Here is a 6,740-nt window from a genome sequence, read left to right as displayed (position 1 = left end):
AGTTAGAACTAGGCTAGTGTTAATTTTAAAAATAAAATTAAATAAAACAAGTTATAATAATAATTATAATTATAAAAAGGAAGTATTTTCTCGAGTTAAGATAGTAGCTATAATTATAATAAGTATTATAAGATGTATGAAAAAAATAAGAAAATTAAAATCTAGAATAATTAAAAATAGAATAGTTAAATGAAAATTAAAGATTAAAATTTTTAAAAATAAAATAAAATAAAAATAAAAAGAATAAATAAATGTGGGTTGTCTCCCACCAAGCGCTTTGTTTAATGTCGTAAGCTCGACGATTTTAAAATAGAAAACTATTTTTTCGAAAGAGCGGGCAGTTCGTCAAGTTTAAAAACTTCGATGTTTTCATCGTATTCGAGATGATGGTAATACTTAAGACGTTGCCCATTTACGACAAAAGGTTTGACGGTTTCTCCTTTGATTTCTATCGCTCCACTTGGAAATATGTTAGTTATTTCGAAAGGGCCAGACCATCTAGATCGTAACTTACCAGGAAATAATTTTAGTCTAGAATTAAATAAAAGCACTTTATCGCCTATGCTAAAATTTTTCCTAGATATACGCTTGTCGTGCCATTTTTTCGTTCGCTCTTTATAGATTTTGGCGTTTTCGTAAGCGTCTTGTCTAAGTTCTTCTAATTCGTTTATGTCTAGAAGTCGTTTCTCACCAGCGGCAGTGTAGTTTAGGTTTAAGTTCTTAATAGCCCAGTAGGCTTTATGTTCTAACTCTACCGGTAGGTGGCATGATTTTCCATAAACGAGTTTGAATGGGGTAGTTCCTATTGGAGTTTTGAAAGCTGTTCTATAAGCCCATAAAGCTTCATTTAGCTTGGTTGACCAATCTTTCCTAGATATAGCAACGGTTTTCTCCAATATTTGTTTTATTTCGCGGTTAGATACTTCTACTTGACCGCTTGTTTGTGGATGGTATGGTGTGGCTATTCGATGATTTACTCCATATTTTCGAAGGAGTTTCTTAAGTATTCTTGAAATGAAATGGGAACCACCATCGCTAATTACCAGTCTTGGCACACCGAACCTAGGAAAGATGATGTTTTTGAAAAGTTTGATAACTACTCGTGTATCGTTTGTAGGAGAAGCAATAGCTTCTATCCATTTTGAAACGTAATCGACAGCTACGAGTATATATTGATTTCCAAACGACGATGGAAACGGTCCCATGAAGTCTATTCCCCAGACGTCAAATATTTCTACTTCAAGAATGCCCTTTTGAGGCATTTCATCGCGTCTCGAAATGTTTCCAGTTCGTTGGCATCTATCACAGCTTAGTACAGCAAAATAGACGTCTTTCCACAGGTTGGGCCAGAATAGTCCAGATTGAAGGATTTTGGCGCAGGTTCTAGATGTGCTATGGTGTCCTCCACACGGTGCAGAATGACAATGTGTTATTATGCTTCTTATTTCCTCCTCGGGTACACAACGTCTAAAGATTCCATCGGGGCCTCTTTTGAACAAGAGTGGGTCGTCCCAATAGTAATGTTTTAGGTCATGGAAGAATTTCTTCTTCTGTTGGTAACTTAGATCAGGAGGAAGCACACCAGCAGCTAGGTAGTTTACGAAATCTGCATACCAAGGTGCGTCAGATCGGGCTAAAGCTATGTCTTCTAATTTGTTGGTTTCAGAGTTTGGATGGTATGGTTCGAATTCATTTGCTTCTAATTGGGCGATGAGTCTTTCATAAGGGAAATCATCGTCAATTGGTACTTGTTCGGGTTTCAGATTTTCCAATCGAGAGAGGTGATCTGCTACGATATTTTCAGTGCCTTTCTTATCTTTAATTTCCAGGTCGAACTCTTGTAGTAACAAGATCCATCTCAAAAGTCTTGGTTTAGCGTCCTTTTTGGTTAGGAGGTACCTAATGGCGGCGTGGTCAGTGTATATGATTATTTTGGCTCCTACCAGGTAAGAACGGAATTTGTCTAATGCGAATACGACAGCTAATAATTCTTTTTCTGTCGTGGCATAATTCATCTGAGCTTCGTCTAGGGTTCTACTCGCATAATATATGACATGTAGTTTCTTATCCTTTCTTTGTCCTAGAACGGCTCCTACAGCATAATCACTTGCGTCACACATTATTTCGAAAGGCTCATTCCAGTCGGGAGGTTGCATAATTGGCGCAGAGATTAATGCTCGTTTAAGCGTTTGAAATGCTTCAGTGCATTTATCGGTGAAAATGAATTCGGCGTCTTTCATAAGTAGTTCAGTTAAGGGTTTGGTTATTTTAGAGAAATCCTTAATGAAGCGTCGGTAAAAACCAGCGTGTCCCAGAAAACTTCTTATTTCTCTAACGGTTTTGGGAGGTTGAAGGTTTTCGATAATTTCGATTTTTGCTTTATCAACTTCGATTCCTCTATCGGATACGATGTGTCCAAGTACAATTCCTTGTCGAACCATGAAATGGCATTTTTCCCAATTAAGGACTAGGTTTACGCTTACGCATCGTTTAAGCACCATTTCAAGGTTTTCTAAACATGTTTCAAAACTTCCTCCACAGACAGAGAAGTCGTCCATAAAGACCTCCATTATTCCATCTAGGAAGTCGGCAAATATTGCCATCATGCATCTTTGGAAGGTTGCGGGTGTTAGAACAAGATTTGTTCTTATCAATTATCTTAGTTTTGATGATAACAATAATATGAATTTTGCTTAAGATAATATGGTACTCTAATCCAATGCAATTTCCCTTTCAGGAAATATATAAAGAGTACGCATAATTCAGCGCTCAGAAGTTGTGTCTCAAATGGTTCAGCATGCAACATCAGAACATGGTCTGGCAAGACATCAGAAGATGGTCGAAGCAGAATCAGAACATGAGTCTATGGAAGCATCAGAAGAACATGAGATCAGAAGCACTGAAGATCAGAAGATGGTATCACGCTCAGAAGCACTTCAAGGTCAGAAGATCAGAAGATGCTATGCACCAAGCTGTTTGACTCTGATGATATTCAAACGTCGTATTCACAAACATCAGATCAGAAGGAAGTACACGTGGCAGACTACGCTGACTGACAAAAGGAACGTTAAAGCTACTAAAGGCAACGTCAGTAGACACAGCGTGAACAAGGCTCGAGGTAGTTGACAAAAGCGTATAACATTAAATGCAATGCTGTACGGAACACGCAAAGCATTAAATGCACTCAACGGTCATCTTCTCAACGCCTATAAATATGAAGTTCTGATGAGAAGCAAGGTTGACGATTTTAACGATTCTGCACCAAAACAACTTATATCAAACTTGCTGAAACTCTGTTCAAATCAAAACTCAGAATCTTCATCTTCATCAAAGCTCACTACATTGCTGTTGTAATATTTTAGTGAGATTAAGCTTAAACGTTAAGAGAAATATCACAGTTGTGATTATCGCTTTTAAGAAGCATTTGTAATACTCTTAGAATTACATTAAGTTGTAAGGAACTAGAGTGATCGTATGATCAGTATACTCTAGGAAGTCTTGGCAGTTGGCTGAGCAGTTTGTAACTAGAGTGATCGGTTGATCAGAATACTCTAGAGAAGTCTTAGGAGTGAACTAAGCCTAGAGTGATCGTGTTGATCAGTAGACTCTAGAAAAGTCTTAGAGGGTATCTAAGCAGTTGTTCCTGGAGTGATCAGTGTGTGATCAGAAGACTCTGGAAGACTTAGTTGCGAACTAAGTGGAAAACCATTGTAATCCGTGCGATTAGTGGATTAAATCCTCAGGTTGAGGTAAATCATCTCTGCGGGGGTGGACTGGAGTAGCTTCGTTAACAGCGAACCAGGATAAAAATAATTGTGCATTTTATTTTTATCGTCCAAGATTTAAAGTCACACTTATTCAATCCCCCCCTTTCTAAGTGTTTTTCTATCCTTCAGCGGGTGCATTGCAGAGTCCAAAAGGCATTTGTCTATAAGCGAATGTACCATAAGGGCAGGTGAATGTGGTCTTCTCTTGGTCGTCAGGGTGGATAGGAATTTGGAAAAATCCGGAGTATCCATCCAGATAACAAAAATGTGAGTGTTTAGCTAGGCGTTCGAGCATTTGATCTATGAAAGGTAAAGGGAAATGGTCTTTTCGGGTAGCTTTATTTAGCTTCCTATAGTCAATGCACATTCTCCATCCAGTTTGGGTACGTTGTGCTACGGATTCTCCTTTTGCATTAGTGATTACAGTGACTCCTCCTTTCTTTGGTACGACGTGAACAGGACTAACCCATTTACTATCGGATATAGGATATATTATTCCAGCTTCTAGCAGTTTTTGGATTTCCTTTTTAACCACATCGCTCATAATAGGATTTATTCGCCTTTGATGTTCCCTAGAGGTTTTACTATCGTCTTCGAGCATAATGCGGTGCATACACAGAGAAGGGCTTATACCTTTCAGATCTGATATGTTGTATCCTAAAGCGGTAGGGTATTTTCTTAGGACATTAAGTAATTTTTCAGTCTCGGTTCGTCCTAAGTTGGCGTTCACTATAACTGGTCGGTTTAGTTCTTCGTCTAGAAACTCGTATCTAAGATCGGTAGGAAGTGTTTTCAGCTCTATAGCAGGTTTCTTAGGTCCAGGTATAGGATCAGGAGTTAAAGCTAAGCATTCACTCAGGTGGTTATCTTGATATTCCTCACGCCAGTTGTCATCTTCAAGAATTGGCGGCATAGGAATTCTTAGGGTTTCGGTTTCCTTATTTGGTTCGGATTCTATTTCCTTGACACACTCGTCGATTATGTCAGCAGAACAGCATGTGTCAATTATAGAAGGTGCTTTTAGGAATTGGGAAAGGATAAATTCTATTTTCTCTTCTCCTACTTCGAAAGTAAGCTTTCCTCGCTTTACATCTATAATTGCACCAGCGGTTGCTAAAAATGGTCTTCCTAATATGATCGGGATGTTAGAATCTTCTTGGATATCCATAATGATGAAGTCAGTTGGGATGTAGAATTGACCTACACGAACAGGGATATTCTCTAACATTCCTACAGGGTACTTAACTGAACGGTCTGCTAGTTGAAGAGACATTCTTGTTGCTTTAAGCTCACCTAGGTTGAGTTTCTTACAGGTCGAAAGAGGCATCAAACTAACACTAGCTCCTAAATCGCACAAGGCTTTCTCTATGATGGTTTTTCCAATTACGCAGGGTATAGAGAAACTACCAGGGTCTTTCAGTTTTGGAGGCATGTTGTTTTGGATGATAGCGCTACATTCAGCGGTAAGCGTTATAGTTTCGTTATCCTCGAGTTTCTTTTTGTTTGATAAGATTTCTTTTAAGAACTTAGCGTACGAAGGCATCTCAGTTATGGCTTCTGTGAACGGTATGGTTATGTTTAATTGCTTCAGAAGTTCTACAAATCTTTTAAATTGCGCTTCGGTTTTTGATTTAGCTAATCTCTGAGGGTAAGGAATTGGTGGCTTATAAGGTGGTGGTGGAACATAAGGTTTCTCTTTTTCGGGTTCCACTTCGTTATTGTTCTCATCAGTCTTAGCAGTTTGTTCGTCAGTTGTTTTCTTTTGGGTTTCCTTTGGCTCTTGTTGTGACATGGGTACGTTTTGGGTTCTAGGATCTATGGGTCCATCGTAATTCGTTCCACTTCGTAGTGTTATCGCGTTCGCATGTCCTTTAGGATTTGGTTGAGGTTGAGCAGGAAACGTGCCAGCAGGGGCAGCAGTAGGTGCTTGTTGTTGAGCTACTTGTGAGATTTGAGTTTCTAACATTTTGTTATGCGTAGCTAAAGCATCTACTTTGTTCGATAGTTGTTTTAGTTGCTCGCTATTGTGGATGTTTTGATTCAGGAAGTCTTTATTGGTTTGTTGTTGGGAAGCTATGAAGTTCTCCATCATGATTTCTAGGTTCGACTTCCTAGGGGTGTTTTGAGCAGCTACAGGCGCTTTTTGGTAGCCAGGTGGTACAGCAGGTGCTTGTCCAGGCGCGTACAACGCATTGTTGTTCTTATAAGAAAAGTTCGGGTGGTTTTTCCATCCAGGGTTGTACGTGTTAGAATAAGGGTTTCCTTGAGCGTAATTTACTTGATCAGATGGGACTCCAGTCAAGAGTTGGCATTCAGCAACTACATGTCCAGTCAATCCACAAATCTCGCAGTTAGGTGTTACACCGGCAGCGGTGACTGAAGGAGTGATGGTTAAATTCTCGATCTTTTGAGTTAAAGCGTCTACTTTAGCGTTAACGCGATCTATACCACTTATTTTGTACATTCCTCCTTTGGTTTGGGCTTTCTCTAGAGCGGCTCGTTCTCCACCCCATTGGTAATGGTTTTGTGCCATGTTCTCTATGAGTTTGTATGCTTCATCATGGGGTTTGTCCATTAATGCTCCGGCAGCAGCGGCATCTATAGTCATTTTAGTGTTATATAAGAGACCACCATAGAAAGTATGGATGATCAGCCATGGTTCGAGTCCATGATGAGGGCATATTCTAAGCATGTCCTTGTAACGTTCCCAAGCTTCGAAGAGCGATTCGTTATCTTTCTGGGTAAATCCGTTGATTTGACCTCTGAGCATAGCAGTTTTGCTAGGCGGAAAGTATCTCGCTAAGAATACTCTCTTCAATTCGTTCCACGTAGTTATGGAATTGGAAGGCAGGGATTGAAGCCACGCTCTCGCTCTATCTCTCAAGGAGAAAGGGAAAAAGCGTAATCGAATAGCTTCGGAGCTAACGTTGTTGGCTTTGATAGTGTCGGCATATTGCACGAACACGGATAAAT

At 39.5% G+C, this 6,740-nt stretch overlaps 1 non-coding gene across 1 annotated transcript; it reads left to right on the top strand.

Moving 5' to 3' along the window:
- The first annotated feature begins 6,430 nt into the window (after window positions 1–6,430).
- On the top strand, window positions 6,431–6,537 carry LOC131623093 (small nucleolar RNA R71). Its single transcript, XR_009290127.1, has one exon. It is a non-coding gene; the product is annotated as a small nucleolar RNA R71 (small nucleolar RNA).
- Window positions 6,538–6,740: the final 203 nt, after the last annotated feature.

Source organism: Vicia villosa, unplaced genomic scaffold (assembly GCF_029867415.1).
Source record: "Vicia villosa cultivar HV-30 ecotype Madison, WI unplaced genomic scaffold, Vvil1.0 ctg.000048F_1_1, whole genome shotgun sequence".
NCBI lineage: Eukaryota > Viridiplantae > Streptophyta > Magnoliopsida > Fabales > Fabaceae > Vicia > Vicia villosa.
This window is presented reverse-complemented; position numbering and strand designations above follow the sequence as displayed.